The 25,477-nt window shown below is 43.2% G+C and overlaps 1 protein-coding gene and 1 long non-coding RNA gene across 3 annotated transcripts in view; both read left to right on the top strand.

Moving 5' to 3' along the window:
• The window catches only part of SHISA9 (shisa family member 9), a 345,697-nt gene that overhangs the window by 89,421 nt on the left and 230,799 nt on the right, over window positions 1–25,477 (top strand). The gene's annotated exons all lie outside the window — the stretch shown is intronic.
• Window positions 8,112–15,562, top strand: LOC145533283 (uncharacterized). The gene is made up of 3 exons (XR_014073975.1): window positions 8,112–8,233; window positions 8,759–8,998; window positions 12,697–15,562. It is a non-coding gene; the product is annotated as an uncharacterized LOC145533283 (long non-coding RNA).

Genomic DNA, 25,477 nt, shown 5'->3' with positions numbered 1-25,477 from the left:
CTTGGATCCAAGTGGTCCCTGCCCATCCCAGTCCGGGTCAGCCCCCTGCCATGCCAGAAACTCCTCCCAGGTCCCCTGCTTTTTCCCTTGGTTCTTCCAAGGTGGCTCATGCGGAAAGGAGCCAGTATATAGGTCAGAAATGGAACTGTCAATCTTGATTTTCAGTCTGTAGTGTCTTTACTATTATATGGATCGTGCCTCTGCGCTCTGAAAATTCATGTCAATGCCTAAACCCCAGGACTTTACAGTGTGATTATATTCGGAGATAGGCTCTTTAAAGAGCTAGTTGTGTTTCAATGGTATTCTCTCAGATCGTCATTGAAACATGTATATTATCATATGTGAAACAGAACGCCAGTCCAGGTTCATTGCATGAGACAAGTGCTCAGGGTTGGTGCAGTGGGATGACCCAGAGGGATGGGATAGGGAGGGAGGCGGGAGGGGGATTCAGGATGGGGAACACATGTAAACCCGTGGCTGATTCATGTCAATGTATGGCAAAAACCACTACAATATTGTAAAGTAATTAGCCTCCAACTAAAATTAAAAAAAAAAAAAAGAGCTAGTTGTGTTAAAATGAGGCTCTAATCCGGTATGACTGGTGTTCTTATAAGAAAAGAGACTGGGACACAGTCATCCAGCAGGAAGACCTTGTGAGGACACGAGGGGAAGATGGCCATTGACACAGCAAAGAGGATGACCAAGCCTGCTGATGCCTTGATCTTAGACTTCCAGCTTCCAGAATTACAATAAAATAAATTTGCTGTTAGCACCTTTCAAAGCTTCCCATCACCTTCCGAACTACACAGATGCTTGTTGGGTTATTACAATATGCCAGGTGTTTGTCCAACTGCTTTACATGTATAGACTTACTTATCCTCACAACACTCCTAGGAGATATGTTATTATCATCCCATTTTACAAATGGGAAAACTGAGGTACAGAGAGGTCATGGAACTTTCTCAGAGTCACACAGCCAGTTTGACTTGGAGCCAATTTCAAGTCTTCCTCAGGAACTCACAGCTTTATGGCTAGATTTGGGTGTCCAGCATCGCAGCCGATAGCCACATCTGGCCATATAAATGAATTGAAAATAAATAAAGTAAAGAAGTGAGTTACTCCGTTGCTCTAGCCATATGCCAAGTGCGCAATCAGTGGCTGCCATGTTGGTCATTGCGGATTTAGGCCATTTCCATCATCAGGACAGGTTTTATTGGACAGCACTGCACTAGATTGTCTTGCTGCTTGGGAAAATGATTACATTTCTTTTCTTAGCACAGAAAGTCACTCATGGATTGGCCCTTGTCTACCTTTTTAACCTCATTTTCTGGTACTCCTTCACTCTTGCTACCTTTCCGTGGTGCCCAACTCCCCAGACCTCTCCAGCGCATCACACCTTTCAGGAATACACTATACTTTCGTCATGCCTGCTCATTCATTCAAGACTGGGTTCCTGTGTTACTGTCTTCAGGAACTCTTCCTTGATTTGCTGGGCCAGACCAGATATACTTTGTCTGTGAGGTGGCAGCACTCCTTGTCTCTCCCCACCACAGCACTTATCTTGCTGGATGGCCATGGTTTAGTGATGCGTCTATTCTAGATATGGGGAGCCTCCCAAGGGAGCATATGATACCTTCTTAATCTTGGAAGCCCTGGCACCTAGATTAGCTGGGAAGAATGAGATGCTCACTCAAGAAGTGTGGCGTATATAAATGAGGGCATTGTAAGTATCTCCCATTTTCCCATGTCACACACCCACTTTCATAGAGAAATTGCCACCCCACCACGAGCTGCCCTGATTTTACAAGGTGAGGTCTTGCTCATTATCAGAGCTGAAAGGATAAGAAACCAATCAGACTCTTTACTCTGAGAATTTGAACCAAAAGACACAGATACTTGCATCAGATGGTTTTGGGTACCATTGAACGTAATTGTTGATATGGGTGGGCTCAAGTCTCCCATTCTGGTACTTTCCCTGGGTACCAGAACCAGATTTGGGCTGGTCATTTTGCCACTTCACAAGCTCGTTGAGGCAGGAAGAGCCAGCCTGCAGGGAAAAGCATTCAGGATGTAGTAGACCCAGAGAGAAGAAGCCGAGATGGAACTCACGTGACTGGTGATAGAGGACAGTTGTTTTGAGGACCGGGTGTGAATTTTTTCCTTTAAAATTTTTCAAATTTATTTTTTAATTGGGGTATAATTACTTCACAATGTTGTGTTGGTTTCTGCTGTACAACACGTGAATCGGCTGTATGTATACCTATGTCTCCTCTCTCTTGAACCTCCCTCCCATCCCCACTCCATCTCACCCCTCTAGGTCATCACAGAGCCCCGAGTTGAGCAGGGTGTGGATTCTAATTCTGCCAATTCGTAGCTGTGCAACCTTGGGAAATTACTTTAGCCTCAGTTTTCCCATCTGAAAAATGGGGATGTTTGTGTCTCAGAGACTTTCTGTGTAGGTAAACTGTGAAATAATGCAGGTAAAGCATTCAGCACAGGGCCTGACACATAGTAGGGCCTCAGTCAACATTATGTGTTTATGTGGAGTCAGAGAGGAGGGGGTGGTTTGTTGGTTTTGTTTTTGTCTGTCTGGGTCTTCCTTGCAGCACGTGGACTCTGCTAGCTGTGGCACGCTGGTGGGCTCAGTAGCTGTGGTGCACAGGCTTAGTTGCCCCATGGCATGTTGGGTCTTAGTTCCCCAACCAGGGATTGAACTAGCGTCCCCTGCATTGGAAGGCAGATTCTTAACCACTAGACCACCAGAGAAGTCCCTGTCATTTTGATTTTGAATTCTCTTGTTTATTCACCCTTTTGCTTTGAATTCTCCCTCTGATTCTTCCAATTAAAGTCCCCTTCATCTCCAGCTAGTTTGAGTGAGTTTTTGTTTCTTACAACCAAATGGTACATGATTAGGATAATGAGTGCCTGTTGGCTTTTGGCATTAGCTCCTATTCAAGACTCCCCTATGGGCACCCATTCGACTCCGCTCTTGGTGTTTTTCTTTAAATACTTGGTATTTAGCACTGATTTTTGAAGCTCAAGTCCATCCTGGGCTCCCCGTATGAGACCTCCTTCATGTCATCCCAGCATTTCCAGCCTGGAGCCCTTGGCCTTCCTACCAGTTTACTCCATTGCCAAGACACTGATTCCATCTCTTTCTCAATATCAGAGCCTCAAGCATCGAGGAAATGAACAACAGAAAGAAATGAAAGGCTCATTCAATATCTGTCATGGTAAAAATTGAAGCCCCCATAATGTATTCAATCATCTTCCTTGTAGAAGGATTTCATATTAAATCTCAACGGCCTTTATTTTTGCCCCCAAATAGGAGCTCAATTTGCTGAAGTTCTGTGAACAGTCAAATTTTCCTTTATTTACTGGTATCTGTATGAATAAAGCCAAAGAGCCAGGGACAAGTTACTTGATTATGTTTCTTTCTCTACAGAGGTGGAAAATGGGATACTTTCCTTAGATTAGAGCCAGGCTCAGGTAATCAGCTCTTGAAAATGGTCTTTGAGATGATCTTTAGACTATCAGAAAGGGAGACTTTTTTCCCCCTGGGCAGTAGCGAAATTGGTTCTTGGGGGTAAAAGCTAAGAATTAGGGAAAGGACGGCCGGGCTTCATTAAGAGTGATGGGTGTCAGGGCGGTGCCCACATCGCCTCTGGCTCCTTAGGCATGCCTCTCTAGCCTTTGCTCTTATGGTCTGCTTGCCCCCCCCCTTCTTTTTTTTTTTAAAAATATTTATTTATTAATTTTATTTTTGGCTGTGCTGGGTCTTTGTTGCTGCACGTGGATTTTCTCTAGTTACGGAGATGGGGGCTACTCCTTGTTTCAGTGTGTGGGCTTCTCATTGTGATGATTTCTCTTGTTGCAGAGCACAGGCTCTATGTGTGCGGGCTTCAGTAGTTGTTGCACCTGGGCTTAGTTACTCTACAGCATGTGGAATCTTCCCGGACCAGAAATCGAACCGGTGTCCCTTGCGTTGCAAAGAGAATTCTTAACCACCGAACCACCAGGGAAGCCTCGCCTACCTCTCTTTGAAGGACACCCTTGGGTTACTGGAGCCATTCTACTGGGAAGACTACATGCTCTGGGTGCCTACGTGGTGCAGGCATGTGAAAGCCTAGTTCTTTTGCTTCAAGTTGGAACTAACTCTGAAGCCTGATGTACATGCCAGAGCTCCAGCCGGAATCAGGGGGCTGCGGCTGGGAGGCTCCTGAAGACTGCCTGATGCACAGCTCCGACCTCTTCCCTGACCCATTTCCCCCATTTAAGGAAGTCTCTTCCTGCATGAGATGTTGCATGACCCTCACTGCACGTGAATCCTCAGCTCAGAGCCTGTGTCTGGGTCATGTTTGCATCCAGAGGAGGTGATGTTGAGTAGGGATGGTAGTTGGACAGAACAGAAGCTCTGGAGTCCTGTAGATTTGAGATTGATTGGAATTTCCTCATAACCATTTATTTGTCGTGGAAACTTATAGAAGAGGCTTGGGCTTCCCTTGTGGCTCAGCTGGTAAAGAATCCGCCTGCAATGCGGGAGACCTAGTTTCGCACGATCCCTGGGTTGGGAAGATCCCCTGGAGAAGGGAAAGGCTACCCACTCCAGTATCCTGGCCTGGAGAATTCCATGGACTATACAGTCCATGGGGTTACAAATAGTCGGACACGACTAAGCGACTTTCACTTCAATTTTTCAAGCCTCAACTTGCTCATCTGTAAGGTGGAAAGAATTATGACCCACCTTGAGAAGTTGTTGTGAGGCTGAGCATGGCATCTGCATGGTCTCCTGCCCCTTGTGGGTGCTCTATACATTTGCTGTTGTTATTCTTAAGTCACTAAGTCGTGTCCAACTCTTTTATAACCCCATGGACTGCAGCCTGCCCGACTCCTCTCCAGGCAAGAATACTAGAGTGAGTTGCCATTTCTTCCTCCAGAGGATCTTTCTGACCCAGGGATCAAAGGCGAGGCTCCTGCCACATCTCCTGCATTGAAGGCAGGTCTTTACCACTGAGCCACTGGGAACCCCCACTCTATACTATAATTTTAGCTTTTATTACTCTTTGGGATGGAAGGGGTTGACACTGGAGGTAAGGAGTTCATTCTGAAATGAATTATGTAGTAGGAGAAATGTTGAACCCCAAAGCTGGTACCCCATGCTACTCTAGGCCCCATAGCCATCATTTACATGTGTTCCTTCCTTGTCTAAGGACTTAGGCTGACATTCAGTTGGTGTCATGGGAAGTTCTGGCACTCCATCTAAATCCACTAATTATTATTATTATTATTATTTGCCATTTTCATGGTGTCCAGCCTTTGACTTTCCTGGACTCTTGCTTCCAGGTGGGACCGGTGGCTCTTTTTCAGAGGACTACCTGGGCAGCCCCTGGAGGTGCTTTGCTTTGCTCTGTATCCTGCTCCCAGGGCAGCCCTCAACTCCTGCCTTCCAGATGCATGAACATGACAGTCAGGCTCTCTAGCCTTAGATCAGCCGACCGTGGGGCTGACTGTTGCTCCAGACTCCCCCATGGAATCAGGTTGAAGTCACCATCTGTGGGGCTTTGATTCAAGTCCTGAGCCAGCCCAGGGTTTCCTCCCTTCTTTGTTCTGCTTTTCTTGCTTTCTTACTGTTTTTTGTTTGTTTGTTTTTATTTTTTCTCCCTGGGAACAGCTCTTTAATAAACCATCCACCTGCAAATCCTCACCTTAGAGCCTACGTTCAGTCTGACTGGTATGCACCAGTGTGCCCATGATGGCGTTAAAATACTGAAATACTTCCATGCCAGCTGGGCAGCAACCACTGTCCTGGTGCCCCAAGTGCCTGCCTGCCACCCTGACCCTTCCCTTGTATTGCCTAACCTTCCCAAGATTTTTAAAATAAAAAAATAACAGCAGGGGACTTCCAGAACTTTCTCTGAAGTTATGGTCTTTGTCCATTCTGCTTAGTTAGTAGATGCACTGTCAGGGTTGTTAAATATTTTGTCTGTCACCTTGTTAAGTAGGCACACATGGGGTTACTCGGAAGTGTGTGTGTGTGTGTGTGTGTGTGTGTGTGTGTGTGTGGACTTGAGAATGGCAGGCAGGCTGGTCCAACTTTATCATTTTGTGGTGGCATTTCTCCCCAATGTCACAATGCCTCCCTTGTTTAGCAAAACCCTCAAGCACTTGTGTGTGCCCAAATGCCCAGCCTCTGCCAGGGAAAAGGAAGAATTGGGTTCTGTTGAAGATCAGCACGAGACTGCAAGTCCATTCAGTCTGAGGATCACCCAGAGTGACCTGGGGCGGGGGCAGCCGGACCAGCAGGTGTTCAGGTGAATAGGCACAGAGGAGACACCTGTCACCTGTCTGCTCGGTCAGGTGAGGCAGGAGAGCATGTGCTCAGGTGTCTGGTCCCTGTGTCCATCTTCAGACAATCCCGCCTTGCCCATGGTTAGCTCCTCATCACCCTTTCTGGTTCCTGTTAAAGGGCTTCCTTCTTGGTTCCTGCCTCCCTCCCACCCCTCTCCCCTCTCACACAACCCCCTGCCCGCCCCTCACTGTTTGGTGTGTGTGTGTGTGTGTGTGTGTGTGTGTGTGTGTGTGTGTGTGTATGTGTGTGCGTGGCACAGGAGATGAGGAGAGTGGGGTATTGCTTTTATTTATTAATTTTTAAATATTTAATTATTTGGTTACGCCGGGTCTTAGTTGTGGCGTGCGGGATCCAGTTCTCTGACCAGGGATCGAACCTGGGTCCCCTGCATTGAGAGCATGGAGTCTTAGCCAGTAGACCACCAGGGAAGTCCTGATACTACTTTTCAAAGTGATTTGCAGCCTCTTTTCCATTTAGGAAATGGGTGAGTTGCTCCACAGTCATACATCTTTTGTAGTTTTGGGTGAGGAGAATAAAACGATAAAAGTGTCCATCCTGATTCCTGAGAAAGTTTTCTCTAGATCTGTGTGGTGATGCTAAGGGGGAATTCAGGTGTGGTGTGATCATGGCCCCTGAGGTCTGCCCAAACTGGATGTTGGAGGAGATGGGCTGACTCCCCCTGGGAGGATCCCACCCCTTTGCAAGTCAGAGAACCAGACTGCCTTTCTAGGATCCATATAACTAGTTACTCAGATGTTAATAATAGTGATAACCAAGCTAACATTTATTAAAACCTGTGTGCTGGGCACAGTTCTAAGGGCATCCCCTTATTTTGTCTTGACACAACCCTATGAAGGAGAAACATGACTGTTATTCTTTTATTTTATAGTATTCTCCCATTTTACAGATGAAAATACTGAGGCTTGAAGAGGTAAAGTCACCTGTTCACATGGCTTCAAGACCTGAAGATAAAAGGGAAGGAGGTTCCAGGGCCTGTGTGCTATCATGGCCTGATATTGCTTCCTCTTTTCATTGTCTGAACGAAGCAGGCCTTCCTTCTCTGTCTTCTCTACTGGATTCTGAGCAACTTGAGGCCAAAGGACTGTTTCTTGGCCATCACAGTAGCCCCACTGCCTACCCAGGACCTGGCACAGGTCAGAAACATAGTGATAAACCCTGGAACCCCTGGGAAGTCTTGATGGACTAAAGAACTGCTGTCATTCATCCTTTGTACATCTGCCCATTGACCTACCCCACACTCAAAATTTTGAAACAATGAATTCCACTTTGAAGGAGATTCAAGTTCTATGTTTGAAATAACTTTTATTTTATTATTATTTTCAAATTTAATTTTTATTTTATAGTAGAGCATAGCTGATTTACAATGTTGTGTTAATTTCAGGTGTATAGCAAAGTGATTATACATATACATATGTTATACATAAACGTATGTTTTTTTTCTTTTTCAGATTGTTTTCCCATTTAGGTTATTGCAGAATATTGAGTAGAGTTCCCTGGGCTATACATAGGTCTCTGCTGATTACTTATTTTATATATAGTAGGTTTGTGTATGGAGTCGCTTTTAATATTTATTTACTGTTTTAGTTTTGGCTGTGTTGGGTCTTCATTGTGATGTGGGCTTCTCTCTAGTTGTGGCACATTGGCTCAGTAGTTATGGCGCATGGGGCTTAGTTGCCTGGCGGAATGTGTGATCTTAGTACTCTGACGAGGGATGGAACTCACATCCCCTGCACTAAAAGGCAGATTCTTAACTGCTGGACCACCTGGGAAGTTCCTGAAGTAACTCTAAAGAAAGCAATTAGAGCTGCCATTTCAAGTCCTTGCTGGGAGTTACCTGGCTCCATGCTGAACCTCTTACAGAGGGTAGATACCATCACCCACCTCTTGTAGAGGCAGAAATGAAGGCTTAGACCCATCAAGTAAGCAACTCACCCAGAGATACAATAGCTAGTCTGTGGTAGGTGCAGAAATCACCTCTAGGTGGTTGGTCTCCAGGGTTCCTATTCTTCTAAATGAAGCCAGTCTGCTTATCTGAATACATCGATTGTCAGAGATCCAAAGAGGAAAAGGAATCTGCAGGACAAGACAGCAAGATCTTGAAGACAAATTTCCAGATTGTTTCAGTCCATCCCAGCACTAGTACCCGCAGACCTCCGGGGCTCTCCTTCAATGCCCTGGGGCTCGTGGTTCTCCAGGCTTCAGATGAAATGGACCACGGCTCGCCTGGGAACATTTCCAGTGCCAATTCCCAATGCCTCTTTGTAAGACCCTAGACTGGTAGTCTAACCTGTTAGGCAGTTAAATTTATGGCTCTTGACACTTCAGTCAGTACTCTTAACTTGAAGCTATCTCTCCATCCTGTCTAATTCAAATAACGTTTCCCCGCAGACCGTCTCCACTGCCAGATGGATTCTTCATTGCTGTTTTCATTCCACCACTAACAGTTCCGTTCAACGTCAGATCCCCGAGCATCAGCGATCTCTCATTCTCAGGCCGTATCTCTCCCCAGAGAAACTGGACAAGCTCCTTCTGTCTTGGTGTTGTGTGTTTTAAGAAAAAGATTTTAATGAAGAAGGTAGTACCTCTTAATGAGAACTCATCTTTAGCTGAATACTTACGACCCACCAGGTACCTTGCTTAGCACTTTCTATGCATTAACTCGTTTACTCTCTACCCTCTTTGCAGTTGATACATGGTTATTCCCGTTTGATTGATGAAGTCACAGCACGTTAGAGGTTAAGAGCTAGTAATTAGGAGTTTGGGATTTACATATATGCACATTATTATTTAAAAAATAGATAACCAACAAGGACCTACTTATTTCCTGTAGCACAGGGAACTCTACTCAATATTCTGAAATATGGGAAAATGAATCTGAAAAAGAACCTGACATGTATACACTGTGTGTGTGTGTATTTAGTTGCTCAGTCATGTCCGACTCTTTGTGGTCCCATGGACTGTAACTCGCCAGGCTCCTCTGTCCATGGAATTCTCCAGGCAAGAATACTGGAGTGGGTTGCCATTCCCTTCTCCAGGGGATCTTCCCGACCCAGGGATCAAACCCAGGTCTCCCTCATTGAAGGCAGATTCTTTACTATCTGAGACACCAGAGAAGCCCCACATATACATGACTATAACCAATGAGAACCAGTTGTCTGGCACAGGGAACTCTACTCAATGCTGTGACCTACATGGGAAGGAAACCCAAAACAGAGGGATATATGTATACATAAAGTTGATTCACTTTGCTGTACAGCAGACACTAATACAGCATTCATTGTAAAGCAACTATACTCCAATAAAAAAGGAGTAGATATATATGTGAATATATATATATATATATTCACATATAAATATATCTGAATCACTTTGCTGTACATCTGAAACCAGCACAACATTGTAAATCAACTATACTTCAATATAAAGTAAAAATTAAAAAATAATAAAAATTATTTCAAAATAAAAAATTTAAAAAAGCGTTAATGAGTAATAGACAGTGGCAGTACTAGGATTTAAAGCCAGGTTTTTCAGACTAGAAATTCACTTTCTGAGCTTATAGAGCCAATAGGTGTTTTAAAAAAGGAAATGAAAACTGCTTTTTTATCCTACTACCTAGAGATAATTGCAGTGGACATTTGCTTTATTTCCATTCAGTCTGTTTTTCTAGGAAAAGCATGACTAATTAAATGATTGGGGCCAATTAATGACTAGTTAAGTACTTGTCTTCTTTGCTTTTTTTCATACACCATTTCTTCCATGTCATTAAATACTCCTTGAAAGCAACATTTTAAGTGATTGCATAATATTTCATCTTCTGAACAGACTGTAACTCATCTGACCATTCTGTTATACCTGAACGTTTAGGTCATTTAGAAGTTTTTATTCTTAGATCAGTGGTTCTCGATGCAGATTTTGTCATCCCAAGGAACATTGTCCATACGAGGCAGTGTATGGAGACAATTTTTTTAAAATTTTATTTTATTGAGGTATTGTTGACTTACAATGTTGTGTTAATTTCTGCTGTACAGCAAAGTGATTCAGTTATATATATATATATATATATATATATATATATATATACATACATATATTCTTTTTCATATTGCTTTCCATTATGGTTTATTGCACAGTCGTGTACAACCCTTTAAGATCCCACAGACCGTAGTCTGCCAGGCTCCTTTGTCCATGGGATTCTTTCAGGCAAGAATACTGGGATGGGTTGCCATTTCCTCCTCTGGAGGTTCTTCCCAACCCAGGGATCAAACCTGTGTCTCTTAGGTCTCCTGCATTGTCAGGCGGATTCTTTACCACTGAGCCACTTGGGAAGCTTTATGGTTTATCACAGGCTATTGAATATAGTTCCCTGTGCTATACAGTAGGACCCTGTTGTTTATCCATTCTGTATATAATAGGTTGCATCTGCTAACCCCAACTCCCACTCCATCCATCCCCTCTAGCCTTGGAGACAGTTTTGATTGTCGTAACTAGAGGGATGTTGGGCGTGTGTAGAGTCCAAGGAGGCCCCAAACATCCTGCAATGCCCAGGACAGACCCCCAACAAAGAATTAATTGTCTGACCCCAAATGTCAAGAGTGCTGAGGTGGAGAAACTCTGATCTTAGAAAACCCATCATGCTAGACTCCTTTATCCATTAAACAAGACATGTTTGACAGACAGATCTCCTCTGGTTTTCTGTGGTTGAGTCCTAGAAGGGAAAGTACTGAGCCAAATATTAGAAGCTCTTTGAAGGATCCCAAAACACAGTATCAAACTGGTTTCCAGCAAGGTGGAAATACCATTCTTCTAACACCAGTCCCTATTAAACCCCACTCTAGCTAGCAAGGAAAATGATCATACTGTAACCCTTTGTTAATTTGAAACAGGAAAAAAGTCCTCTCTTGTTGTTTCAATTTGCATTGAATATTGTTGTTTCTTGTTGCATTTGCTTTGATTATTAAGGAGCTGAGTACCTTTTCATATGCTTATGAGTTGTTTGTATTTCTTCTCCTGTGAATTAGCACTCCTGTCCTTAGCCCACTTTTCTACTGAAGTTTTAGGGTTTTAACTGATTGGTGGGAAAGTTTTCCTTGCAAACCTTTTTTTTTGGATTTCAAAGGCAACTCAGAACATACATTTTAGACTCATTATGTACAACTTATTAACTATTGTTGGGAAGAGCTGTCTAGTAGGGTGATTATGAGTTTTTTTGGAGCTGTTCCCATGTCAGATATAGAGACATCATTGCAAGTTGATAATATCCTTTGAAGATGAAAACAGTGCTTGAGTGTAAACCAAAGTCCTCTGTGACTGAAAGGGAGAAGATGAAAGTGCCTGAAGTTTGGGGTGTGAATTAAAAGTGGAGAGCCAGAAAGTTCAAGCATGTTCTCAAACTGACAGAGCCCTAGTCTCTGGCTCAGAAAAAAACTTGTAATCGCTGAATAATTGCTTAATTAACGTCACTCTGTTCATGGCTAGAGCAGGGTGGGTTGGAAGAGAGGAGATAAATGTGTCAGTCTCTCCAGAGAAATCTAGAACAGAACATTTTTGAGAGTTAGCAGGAATCTTACCTATTATCCAGGTCTCCAAAAGCATCCACCTTGTATCACTTGGAGCACCTGAGATTGTTAGTCACTTAGTCATGTCCAACTCTTGGTGACCCCATGGACTGTAGCCCACCAGGTTCCTCTGTCCATGGGATTCCCCAGGCAAGAATACTGGAGTGGGTAGCCATTTCCTTCTCCAGGGGATCTTGCTGATCCAGGAATCAAATCCAGGTCTCCTGCATTGCAGGCAGATTCTTTACCATCTGAGCCACCAGGTTCCCCTACCTGAGATTAATGTCGATGTTAAAGGACCTGTTTCCTTCTACAATTTTTACATTGATTTTTAAAAAAATGTTATTGAAGTAGAGTTAATTTGCAATGTTGTGTTAATTTCTGCTGTACAGCAAAGTGATTCAGTTATACAGACATATATTCTTTTTCATATTCTTTTCCATTATGGTTTATCACAGGATGTTGAATATAGTTCTCTGTGTTATACAGTAGGACCTTGTTGTTATTTTCACATTGATTGTAATATATGTTAGAAAAAAATACCAATAGTTAGCTTATCAGTCCCATGAGTTCATGGATATTATTGCTTAGGATGGGAGAAAAATAGATATTAAGTAAAAAAAAAAGTCATCTAGAACAGTGCCTCAGTACCTAGAGGATTGTCTGACATATTATAGGTGCTGATGAGTATTTGTTGAATAAATGGGTATAAATTAGAAATATTTATTAAATAATATTATGAGTGATATGCATGCGTATATGTCGTTTCAGTTTTGTCTGACTCTTTGTGACCCCATGGACTGTGGCCTGCCAGGCTCCTCTTTCCATGGCAAGAATACTGAGTGGTTTCCCATGCTCTTCTCCAGTGGATCTTCCTGACTCAGGATTTGAACCAGTGTCTCCTGTGCCTCCTGCATTGCCAGCAGCTTCTTTACTACTGGGCCATTGGAGAAGTGGTATACTGTTCAGTAAAATCTGTGAAAGCGGTAGGAGAATGCTACTGCAACTGCTAAGTCACCTCAGTCGTGTCCGACTCTGTGCGACCCCATAGATGGCAGCCCACCAGGCTCCGCCGTCCCTAGGATTCTCCAGGCAAGAACACGGGAGTGGGTTGCCATTTCCTTCTCCAGTGCATGAAAGTGAAAAGTGAAGGTGAAGTCGCTCAGTCATGTCTGACTCTTAGCGACCCCATGGACTGCAGCCTACCAGGCTCCTCCATCCATGGGATTTTCCAGGCAAGAGTACTGGAGTGGGGTGCCATTGCCTTCTCCGTAGGAGAATGAGAAGTTGGCAAAAGAGTGCTGTTAACGTTCTTGACTGCAGACAAAAACAAAACTAAGTCTCACAGAAGGAGAAACATTGCCCATGATCACAGGGTAGGTAGGACCTAGAATCTGCTCTAGATCCCAGTTTTTCTGTCTCAGAGACCTGGGCTTTTTATGCCATAATTAAAGGTTGTTTACAGCAGTTTAATCACAGGATTCCCTTCTTCACTCTTGTAACTATAGTATCCACAAAGATCACTGTCATTTTTGCTTTGTAAATTGTCTAGGGGTGACTGGCATTTTGCAAAGGGGTCATCACTGAATGCTTGTGATTTTCTAGGTAAAACCAAACACTTTGAATGTGTAGCTTCCTTCCCACACTTCCAGAAGATTGGGACGAGTCTTATCACCCCATTTCACAACTGGGTAAACTGAGGCACAGAAGTGCCATCCCACTTCTAGTGTGGCATCGTCCGTACAATCCATTTGGCCCTGAGCACACATGGCCTGTGCCATACTCTTTGTCTCCATCTTGGATTCTTAAGCAATTCATCTTTGTGTGTATTTCCTCTCTCTTTCTCTAAAAGAGATTACTCATTTCATGGTGGAGGCTAGGTGGAGAGGAGAATGGAACAGTTCAGTCCCTCCCTGAGTACCCTGTGCTAACCCTCAGCTAGGTTTTTTGCAAGAGGAAGGAATTGACTTTCTTCTTGTCTTGGAGGCTGACTTACATTGCAAAGAACACAGGATGGATCGTCTCATGTCCTGCAAAACTACTTTTGCATTTCTTCTAGAGGAAGTAACAAGGGGCAACACTTACTTGTGTGGACCCCAGAAATAGACACATCTGGATCTGTATCTAGGCTTTAGATGTGTGACTTTAGACACATTACTTTTCTGAGCTTCAGTTTCCTTGGATTAATATACTTAGATCAGGTATGAGGATGAAATGAAAGTAAGTGCTCAGTTAAAGAACATTTGGTATTCATTCAACAAGCAGTCATCTGAACTTCCCTCGTGGTCCAGAGGCTAAGACTCAGTGCTCCCAAAGCAGGAGGCCCAGGTTCAGTCCCTGATTGGGGAACTTGATCCCACATGCTACAACTAAGAGTTCTCATGCTACATTAAAGATCTTGCATCCTGCAGTGAAGATTGAAGATCCTCCATGGTGCAACTAAGACCCAGTGCAGCCAAAGAAATAAAATATTAAAAAAACCCAAAGCAAGCAGTCATCAAGCATCTACTATGTATACCATGTCCAACACTGGTGACTTGATGGTGGGTAACATAGACACACAGTACCTGCCCATGTGGCTTTTACCAAGTGGCAGAGAGGCAGACATCAAGCTGGTAATTGTCCACTTACAATTTCAATTTGTAATGAATACAGGTTATTTAAGAAACTATATGAAGAGTTCATTTAGACTGGGCAATCCTTTGTCTTTCTGAGCAAGGGTATTATAAGCTGAGACCTGCCAGGTGAATAGGAGGAAGCTCAGGTAGCAAGGAGGATGGTAAGCACGTTCCAGGTGGAGGGAATGGCCTCTAGAATGAAGTGAGGTGGCATCTAGAAATGAAGACAGTGAGTTAGAGGGACCTGCAGGAAGGTTGGTGTGGCTGCAGCATGAGAGCAGAGAGGGAACGAAGGCAGGAACCCAGTGGGGGTCCGTGGACTCCAGGCTCAGTATACCTGGTATAGAGAGATGGTCTAGGGACAGCTTTGGTTGGGCCTTAGCGATCAATACAGATTTTGAATTTTTCCTAAGTGCTATGGAAGCCATCAGAGAGCCCACCATGAGCTGATCAACCCTGTGAACAAATCGCACTGACTCCTGTGTGGAGACAGATTGGAGGAGCCATTGAAGGCAGGCAGGTAGTTGGGGGGCTGTGTGGACAACCAGTCAGAGATGATGCTGACTTGGACCAGAATGGGAACCATGGTAACAGAGAGAAGTGGATGGATCCAGGACATATTTTGGGTGTCACCAAGGACTCTCTCATCGTTCTGTAAAGATTCACTTTCTGCTTCATGTACTTCCTCACTCTGCTGATTTTGGGCTTGGCCACATGGCTTGCTTTGGCTGATGGAATATGGGCAGAACCAACAGGGTACAGTCAGAGAACAGGCTTTAAGAGAACTCATGTGCATCTAGCAGCCTCTTGTGTTCCTGTCATTTGCTCTCACCCTGGCTCTGGAATGAGGTGACACATGACATAGTCCTTAACTTTGCCTGCATCTTGAGAATGTCCTGAACTTGGCCTGCATTTTGAGAATAAGTTCCACAGAGTCAGGCAGAGCTCTAACTGACTCATCGTGGTCTTCAACCACTCAGATTTTAGAGTTATTTGTTTCTACAGCAAAACCCGACCCTTACAAAGGTAGAACTGGATATCAGTGGATCATGGTCAGGGATATGATGTCATGGATGAGGAAAACAGAGGTGTCAAAGACAATTCTCGCATTTCTGGCATAGGCAGCTAGTTGGATTGAGGTGTCATTTACTAAGAAGATCAAGAGTTCAGTGTTGTTCTTAGAAATTTAAGATACCTATGAGGTGCCCAACTGGAAAAATCAAGTCTGCAGGTGATCTTTGGTGTCTTGGACTCACAAGAGAGTTCTGGGATAAAGATATATGTGTTTTTCTAATGGTGTGCAAACAGATTTTAAAGACACAGGAGTGGATAAGATTTTGGGGGCCCGTGTTTCTTGAATTTGGTGTGTTTCTGAGTTTCTCGAAGATACTTGCTGAGAAAGCAGGTTTCTTGGCCACATGTATGGAGATTCTAACCGAGTAGGCTTAGGTAGGACCCAGGTAGGGAAAGGGACTTGAATCAGGTGGTTCAGTTCATTTCAGTTCAGTCGCTCAGTAGTGTCCGACTCTTTGTGACGCCATGGACTGCAGCACGCCAGGCCTCCCTGTCCATCACCAACTCCTGGAGTTTACTCAACCTCATGTCCATTGAGTCAGTGATGCCATTCAACCATCTCATCCTCTGTCATCCCCTTCTCCTCCCGCCTTCACTCTTTCCCAGCAACAGGGTCTTTTCCAATTAGTCAACTCTTCGCATCAGGTGGCCAAAGTATTGGAGTTTCAGCTTCAGCATCAGTCCTTCCAATGAAATTCAGGACTGATTTCCTTTAGAATGGACTGGTTGGATCTCCTTGCAGTCCAAGGGACTCAAGAGTCTTCTCCAACACCACAGTTCAAAAGCATCAACTCTTCAGCACTCAGCTTTCTTTATAGTCCAACTCTCACATCCATATATGACTACTGGAAAAACCGTAGCTTTGACTAGACAGGCCTTTGTTGGCAAAGTAATGTCTCTCCTTTTTAATAAGCTCTCTAGGTTGGTCATAGATTTTCTTCCAAAGAGCAAGTGTCTTTTAATTTCATGGCTGCAGTCACCATCTGCAGTGATTTTGGAGCCTAGAAAAATAAAGTCTGACACTGTTTCCACTGTTTCCCCATCTATCTGCCATGAAGTGATGGGACCAGATGCCATGATCTTAGTTTTCTGAATGTTGAGCTTTAAGCCAACTTTTTCAGTCTCCACTTTCATTTTCATCAAGAGGCTCTTTAGTTCTTCTTCACTTTCTGCCATAAGGGTGGTGTCATCTGCACATCTGAGGTTATTGATATTTCTCCCGGCAATCTTGATTCCAGCTTGTGCTTCATCCAGCCCAGCATTTCTCATGATGTACTCTGCATAGAAGTTAAATAAGCAGGGTGACAGTATACAGCCTTGACGTACTCCTTTTCCTGTTTGGAACCAGTCTGTTGTTCCATGTCCACTTCTAACTGTTGCTTCCTGACCTGCATACAGGTTTCACAAGAGACAGGTCAGATGGTCTGATATTCCAATCTCTTTCAGAATCTTCCACAGTTTATTGTGATCCACACAGTCAAAGGCTTTGACATAGTCAATAAAGCAGAAATAGATGTTTTTCTGGTACTCTCTTGCTTTTTTGATGATCCATCGGATGTTGGCAATTTGATCTCTGGTTCCTCTACCTTTTCTAAAACCAGCTTGAACATCTGGAAGTTCACGGTTCATGTATTGCTGAAGCCTTGCTTGGAGAATTTTAAGCATTACTTTACTAGCGTATGGGATAAGTACAATTGTGCGGTGGTTTGAGCATTCTTTGGCATTGCCTTTCTTTGGAGTTGGAATGAAAACTGACCTTTTCCAGTCCTGTGGCCACTGCTGAGTTTTCCATATTTGCTGGCATATTGAGTGCAGCACTTTCACAGCATCATCTTTCAGGATTTGAAATAGCTCAACTGGAATTCTATCACCTCCACTAGCTTTGTTTGTAATGATGCTACCTAAGGCCCACTTGACTTCACATTCCAGGATGTCTGGCTCTAGGTGAGTGATCACACCATCGTGATTGTCTGGGTCGTGAAGAACTTTTTTGTACAATTCTTCTGTGTATTCTTGCCACCTCTTCTTAATATCTTCGGCTTCTGTTACATCCCTACCATTTCTGTCCTTTATTGAGCCCATCTTTGCATGAAATGTTCCCTTGGTATTTCTAATGGTGGAGAGATCTGACAGAACGTGGTCCACTGGAGAAGGGAATGGCAAACCATTTCAGTATTCTTGCCTTGAGAACCCCATGAATAGTATGAAAAGGCAAAAAGATAGGACACTGAAAGATGAACTCCCCAGGTCAGTAGGTGCCCAATACGCTACTGGAGATCAGTGGGGAAATAACTACAGAAAGAATGAAGGGATGGAGCCAAAGCAAAAACAACACCCAGTTGTGAATGGGACTGGTGATAGAAGCAAGATTTAATGCTGTAAAGAGCAATATTGCATAGGAACTTGGAATGTTAGGTCCATGAATCAGGGCAAATTGGAAGTGGTTAAACAGGAGATGACAAGAGTGAACATCGACATTCTAGGAATCAGTGAACTAAGATGGACTGGAATGGGTGAATTTAACTCAGATGACCATTATATCTACTACTATGGGCAGGAATCCCTTAGAAGAAATGGAGTAGCCATCATAGTCAACAAAAGAGTCCAAAATGCAGTACTTGGATGCAATCTCAAACATGACAGAATGATCTCTGTTCATTTCCAAGGCAAACCATTCAATATCACGGTAATTCAAGTCTATGCCCCGACCAGTAACACCGAAGAAGCTGAACAGTCCTATGAAGACCTACAAGACCTTCTAGAACTAACACCCAAAAAAGATGTCCTTTTCATTATAGGGGACTGGAATGCAAAAGTAGGAAGTCAAGAAACACCTGGAGTAACAGGCAAATATGGCCTTGGAGTGCAGAATGAAGCAGGCCAAAGGCTAATCGAGTTTTGCCAAGAGAACGCACTGGTCATAGCAAACACTCTCTTCCAACAACACAAGAGAAGACTCTACACGTGGGCATCACCAGATGGTCGACACCAAAATCAGATTGATTATATTCTTTGCAGCCAAAGATGGAGAAGCTCTATATAGTCAGCAAAAACAAGACCGGGAGCTGACTGTGGATCAGATCATGAACTCCTTATTGCCAAATTCAGACTGAAATTGAAGAAAGTGGAGAAAACCACTAGACCATACAGGTATGACCTAAATCAAATCCCTTATGACTATACAGTAGAAGTGAGAAATAGATTTAAAGGACTAGATCTGATAGACAGAATACCTGATGAACTATGAATGGAGGTTTGTGACATTGTACAGGAGACAGGAATCAAGACCATCCCCAAGAAAAAGAAATTCAAAAAAGCAAAATGGCTGTCTGAGGAGGCCTTACAAATAGCTGTGAAAAGATGGGAAGTGGAAAGCAAAGGAGAAAAGGAAAGATATACCCATTTGAATGCAGAGTTCCAAAGAATAGCAAGGAGAGATAAGACAGCTTTCCTCAGCGATCAATGCAAAGAAATAGAGGAAAACAATACAATGGTAAAGACTAGAGATCTTTTCAAGCAAATTAGAGATACCAAGGGAACATTTCATGCAAAGTTAAATAAGCAGGGTGACAATATACAATCTTGACATACTCCTTTCCCTATTTGGAAACATTCTGTTGTTTCATGTCCAGTTCTAACTGTTGGTTCTTGACCTACATACAGATTTCTTAGGAGGCAGGTAAGGTGGCCTGGTATTCCCATCTCTTAAAGAATTTTCCACAGTTTGTTGTGATCCACACAGCCAAAGGCTTTGGCATAGTCAGTAAAGCAGAAGTAGACGTCTTTTTGGAACTCTCTTGCTTTTTTGATGATCCAACGGATGTTGGCAATTTAATCTCTGGTTCCTCTACCTTTTCTAAATCCATCTTGTACATCTGGAATTTCACAGTTCACATACTGTTGAAGCCTGGCTTGGAGAATTTTGAGCATTACTTTGCCAGCATGTGAGATGAGTGCAATTGTGTGGTAGTTTGAGCATTCTTTGGCATTGCCTTTCTTTGGGATTGGAATGAAAACTGATCTTTTCTAGTCAGTTGAGGATGTCCCAAACCCAAACAAGAGTGTCTTTTTAAAAAATATTATTTTCAATTTATTTTATTTTTGGTCTTCATTGCTGTGTGTGGGTTTTCTCTAGTTGTGATAAGCCAGGGCTACTCTTGAGTTGCAATGCGCAGTGGCTTCTCTTGTTGCAGAACACAGGCTCCAGGTGCCAGGGCTCAGCAGTTGTGGCGCGTGGGCTTAGTTGCCCCGTGGCATGTGGGATCTTAGTTCCTGGACTAGGGATCGAACCCATGTTCCCTGCATTGGCGGGCGAATTCTTAACCACTGGACCACCAGGGAAGTCCCGGGAGTGTCTTTTGAATGTCCATCTGGCCTTCAGCCCAACAAAATGATGGTTTGGCTTCTGAATTTTTTCCTGCTCTCTCCTGCTTCCTCACTTGGCTTCTACTCTTGCATCATTAGAGTTCCTCCTAAATCTCAGAGGATTTCTCAAAATGACATGGAAGAAGGGCTTGAAAAACCTGAGATGTTTGCATTCATTTCTATGTATTTATTTATATAGAAGAGCCTGCTTTTAGATGATCTAATGTGAATTTTTTTTATTCGATAGGAAGTTTTATTTTTATTTTTATTGGAGGCTAATTACAATATTGTATAGTTTTTGTCATACATTGACATGAATCAGCCATGGGTGTATATGTGTTCCCCATCCTGAACCTCCCTTCCACCTCCCTCCCCATCCCATCCCGCTGGGTCATCCCAGTGCACCAGCCCTGAGCACCCTGTCTCATGCATCGAACCTGGACTGGCGATCTGTTTCACATATGATAATATACATGTTTCAATGCTATTCTCTCCAATCATCCTACCCTCGCCTTCTCCCACAGAGTCCACTGTTTATAATAGCCAGGACGTGGAAGCAACCTAGATGTCCATCAGCAGACAAACGGATAAGAAAGCTGTGGTGCATATACACAATGGAATATTACTCAGCCATTAAAAATAATACATTTGAATCAGTTCTAATGAGGTGGATGAAACTGGAGCCTATTATACAGAGTGAAGTAAGCCAGAAAGGAAAACACCAATATAGAGACACAGATGTAATGTGAATTTTATTTTATTTTTTAAAAACTTTTTATTTTGTATTGGGAGTATAGCTGATTAACAATGTTGTGATAGTTCAGGTGAATAGTGAAGGGACTCAGCCATGCATATACATGTATCCATTCTCTCCCAAACTCCCCTAATGAGTGTACTAAGTAAGCAGTTTTCTCTTGCTTATTCATTTAAATGGTGCCTATGCTGAGCTGCTCTGAGTCTGAGATCTGGGTACCTCAATCTTGTAATCCCTGCCTTCACAATGGTGTCCGCTCAGGTGCATCACTGGCCAAGGGGTGGATGGACATGCAGGAAACAGTGCCATAGCTCTTTCTGTGCTTCCTAAGCTGGAGTTTCTGCCTGTGTTTCTGCCTGTGTTGCTGAATTGCATAATTCCTTGGAAATTTCAGGGAGGTGTGACTGAGGTCTCCTGACTCAGAAGGGAGACCGCTCCAATTCCTGGGTGTATCCATGGCACAGAGGGTGTGATATATACGTCTCTCTTTTTATTTGTTCCCAAGAACTCAGATACTTTCTGATGAAACTATCAAACCAAAAGCTGCAAAGTGGTGACCCAGAGGTGTATTTGTCTTGCAGATACTTTTGATTTGAGCTACATACTTTTTTAAAAAAATGAACTTAATTCCTAGCATTTAAAAACTGAGAAGCTTCATATGAAATCCAGATTTTTGGCTTCTTTTGAAAAAATTCAGATCTGGCAGTACTGAGCTCGTTTTCCCACATAGCTACAATCAGTCGGAGGTGAGTAGCAGCTGTCTTTACTTTTAACAGGGCTGAGTTCATCAGTTTGCTCTAAGCCCCACCATGCTCTCTTGAACTTAGTGCTCTGACTATGTCCTAGTTACCATTCATCACCTTTTCCAGGCCTACTTGTCTTGATTGTGTTACAGCATGGCCCCTAAGGCTGCTGCCTTGCACACCTCCAAGTGATGTCATTTACATCATAGTCTGAAGTTGTGCAGTGCTCACCCATGCAACTGACTTGGCTCTTAACCTTGGATTGTCAACCTGGGATCCATGATCTCTAAGGATCTTTGGATGTGTCTCAGGGTCTTAAGGGATAGAAGGGGAAGTCCTGAGGGTGGAGCCTTCAAGAGATCTTCAGTTGCTTATCTCCACTCAGACAGAAAGCTTCCTTTGGGTCTGTTATTTTGGCATGCTGAATTGTAATTTTGAAAAAAAAAAAAAGTTTGTTAAGAAAATTTGATAAATGATGGCCAAAATTCGTTTCATAGAAGGCACCCCGTGCTGAGTCTTCTGGGGATAAAACTGCTTAGCATGCATGTAATTGGTGTCTGCAAGTCCCCCACTGCCAAATCCTCAGCCTTGAATTTGTTTTAATCAGTATAATTTACATACAGGGAACTGCACAGTAGCTTAAGTGAACAATGAATTTCGACAGATGCATAAACCTGCATCACCAACTCCCCTATGAGGATGGAGAACCTTTCCACCATCCCCCAAATTCCCTTAGAGCTCTTCTCAGTCAGCAGCCCCATCCTCTAGGGTGGGGGTCCCCAATCTCTGGGATCTAACGCCTGTTGATCTGAGGTGGAGCTGATGTAATAATAATAGAAATAAAGTGCCCAATAAATGTAATGGCTTTGAATCATCCTCAAACCATCCCCACCCTCCGATCCATGGAAAAATTGTCTTCCACAAAATTGCTCCCTGGTGCCAAAAAGGTTGGGGACCACTGCTAGAGGAAGCCACTGTTTTGATTCCTTCTACCATGAAGTAGGTTTGCATGCTCCCCAACGTGGTACAAATGGAATCATAGCTGATTGTAGTCCTTTTGTGTTAGCTTTTTTTTGTTTGTCAAAGGTGTTCACTTAATATAACTTTTACTTTTGAAATAATTGTAGATTTACAAAAAGGTGTAAAAATAGTACAGAGAGTTTACAGGTACTCCTTACTAGGTTTCTTCCACTGGTTCAATCTTACATAATTATAGTTATAGTATCAAAAATAGGAATTTGACATGGGTACGATGTGTGTGTATAGTTCTCTACCGTTATGTCACATGGGTAGATTACTGTAACCACTGCTGGAATAAGATTCCATCACCACAAAGCTTTTCTTCATTCTACCCCTTCACAATCATACACTTCTCCTCCCCCTACACACCCTCAATCCTGAATCTGTTTTACATGTGTAAGAGCTTTGTCATTTTGAGAATGTTATATTGTGTTTGCTTGTTTTCCTCCTCCTCTACCTGGCCAATCCCAGGGCCTGTTGACTCAGAAGGTCAGAAGGGCTTTCTTCTATGTCCCAGTCTCCTCCCCTCTCCTGAGACTCACTAGGGTAAATGCATTTAACTAGGTCTTTGGTTCTGAATTTTGACCTCACAAAGAATCTCCCCTAGGGCACTTTTTAACAATTTTATCAAAGGATAGTTGATTTACAATGTTAATTTCTGCTCCTCTAGAGTATTGAAAACTCCATTGCCCTAAACTAATCTATGGTAGAAAAAAATCAGAACAATGGTTGATTGTGGGGGTTAGAGGTATGCATTCACTGAGGAATGATTTTAAGGAACTTTCTGGAGTGGTGGTAATATTGTCTGTCTTGATACAGATTGAGGTTACACGGTAGCATGCAAGGGGGCTTCCCAGGTGTCACAGTTGCAAAGAATCTGCCTGCCAATGCGGGAGACAGAAGAGACTCGGGTTCAATCCCTGGTTCAGGAAGATCCCCTGGAGGAGGACATGGCAACCCAGTCCAGTATTCTTGCCTGGAAAATTTCATGGACAGAGGAGCCTGGCAGGCTACAGTCCATGGGATCTCAAAGAATCAGACACTCCTGAGCGACTGACCATGCATGCAGATGCAATTGTTAAAACCGTAAAGTGATATATTTCAGATTGCGTGTTACATTCTTAAAGAAATTTTATTTCCAAAGAGACAAATATAAACAGATAACTGAACTTTAGTTCATGACACAACAGTCATGCAGAACTGTTTAGGGGAAGATAGGCTGCTATGTGCAATTTACTTTGAAATGCAAAAGAATAAAAAAAGCAGCCCCACAAATATGGATTGATGGGTGAAAAGTTGGATAAATATATGAAAAAGCAAGAATAGTAAATGTTAAATGTAGAAATTAAGTTGTGGATATATGAGCATTCACGGTAGAAATTTTTCAACTCTTCTGTGTGCTTAAGCACATTCATAATAAATGGGTTGGGGAAAGTGCCAATCACCAAGGATTCTACCCTAGATAAATGGATTTAATTGATCCGGAATGGGGCCTGGCCATCAGTGCTTTATAAAGCTCTCTGTGATGGAAAACCACTGACCTGACTTAGAGTAATAGCATTTGGACTTCACAAATTGCCAATTTTATGTCAGGACCTTCACTTGCAAGCTCTTGTTTAATCCCCCACAACAGCTCTGAGTGATCAGAGAGGTGTCTGTCACAGTCACATGGCTACAAAGTGGAAGAGCCAGAATTGGAAACACTATGCTCTGGATCCCTAAATCGTGCACTTTGATGAATCCCCTTAACGTGCGCCAGGCATGATAATAAGCCTGCAGAATTTCCCTGCTTCTCCCTGCAATCATTCCAGGAGTTAGTCCTGATTATCCTCATTGTGCAAAAGCAGAGGCTACAGGGGGTTAAATCACTTCACAGTCATTCATTCATTTGATAATGATCTAAATGTCAGGTACTGTGGTAGGAGCTGGCAATGCCCTGGGAGAGCGTCAGTGATCTCTGTCTTTGTAGGTTGTTGTTGTTGTATAGTCGCTAAGTTGTGTCTGACTCTTTGCGACCCCATGGACTGCAGCATGCCAGGCTCCCCTGTCCTCAACTATTTTCCGGAGTTTGCTCGAATTCATGTTGATCGAGTTGGTGATGCCATCCAACCATCTCATCCTCTGCTGCGCCCTTCTCCTTTTGCCTTCAACCTTTCCCAGCATCAAGGTCTTTTCCAATGAGTTGGCTCTTTGCATCACAGGGTCAAAATGTTGGAGCTCCAGTTTCAGCATCAGTCCTTCCAATGGATATTCAGAATTGATTACCTTTAGAATAGACTGGTTTAATCTCCTTGCATTTCAAGGGGCTCTCAAGAGTTTTCTCCAGCACCACAGTTTGAAGACATCAATTCTTTGGCACTTGGGTCTTCATAGGGCTTGCACTCTAATAGGAATATAAGCTCAAAATTGCATTCTTAACCAAGTATTGAATGACAGCCATGATCTATGCTGTTGAGATCTAATTAGAGGGAGCTGTGAGGGCATCTACAAAGGACATTAGACCGAGTCTTGGGGATGGATAGACCATGAAAGGCAGCATCCCTAAGAGGATAACAGTGAGCTGAAACTGAATAGTTGGTGTTGTCAAGGGGCACACATCCCACTGGAGGAAACCGCATGTGTATGAACCTCAAAGTGGGAAAGATTTCAGGAGCGAGAAGGTCAGCATGGTTGAAGCAGAGTGAGATGAGAGGGGTGTGGTGCAGAAAGAGATCAGAGCAGTCACAGTGGCCAGAACACGCAGAGTCTTAGACCCCCTAGCAGTGACCTAGGACTTTAGTCTCAGATCACCGGGAAACCAAGGAAGGGCTTCAAACATGGGAAGAACATGACCCATTTTGCTCCAGGTTATGTAAGTTCCAAAATGGCCAAATCCAGATTTAGACCCAGATTTCTTTGCCCTCAAAGGCTCTGTCTCCCTAAGATTGATGTATTCCGATCTTTTCAAACATTGGTGTGTATTTCTGAGAATTGTTTGT

This window comes from Giraffa tippelskirchi, chromosome 13, assembly GCF_054371585.1.
Source record: "Giraffa tippelskirchi isolate mGirTip1 chromosome 13, T2T-mGirTip1v1.2.pri, whole genome shotgun sequence".
NCBI classification, from domain to species: domain Eukaryota; kingdom Metazoa; phylum Chordata; class Mammalia; order Artiodactyla; family Giraffidae; genus Giraffa; species Giraffa tippelskirchi.
Note: the sequence above shows the minus strand (reverse complement) of the source record. Positions and strands in the feature narration are given on the sequence as shown.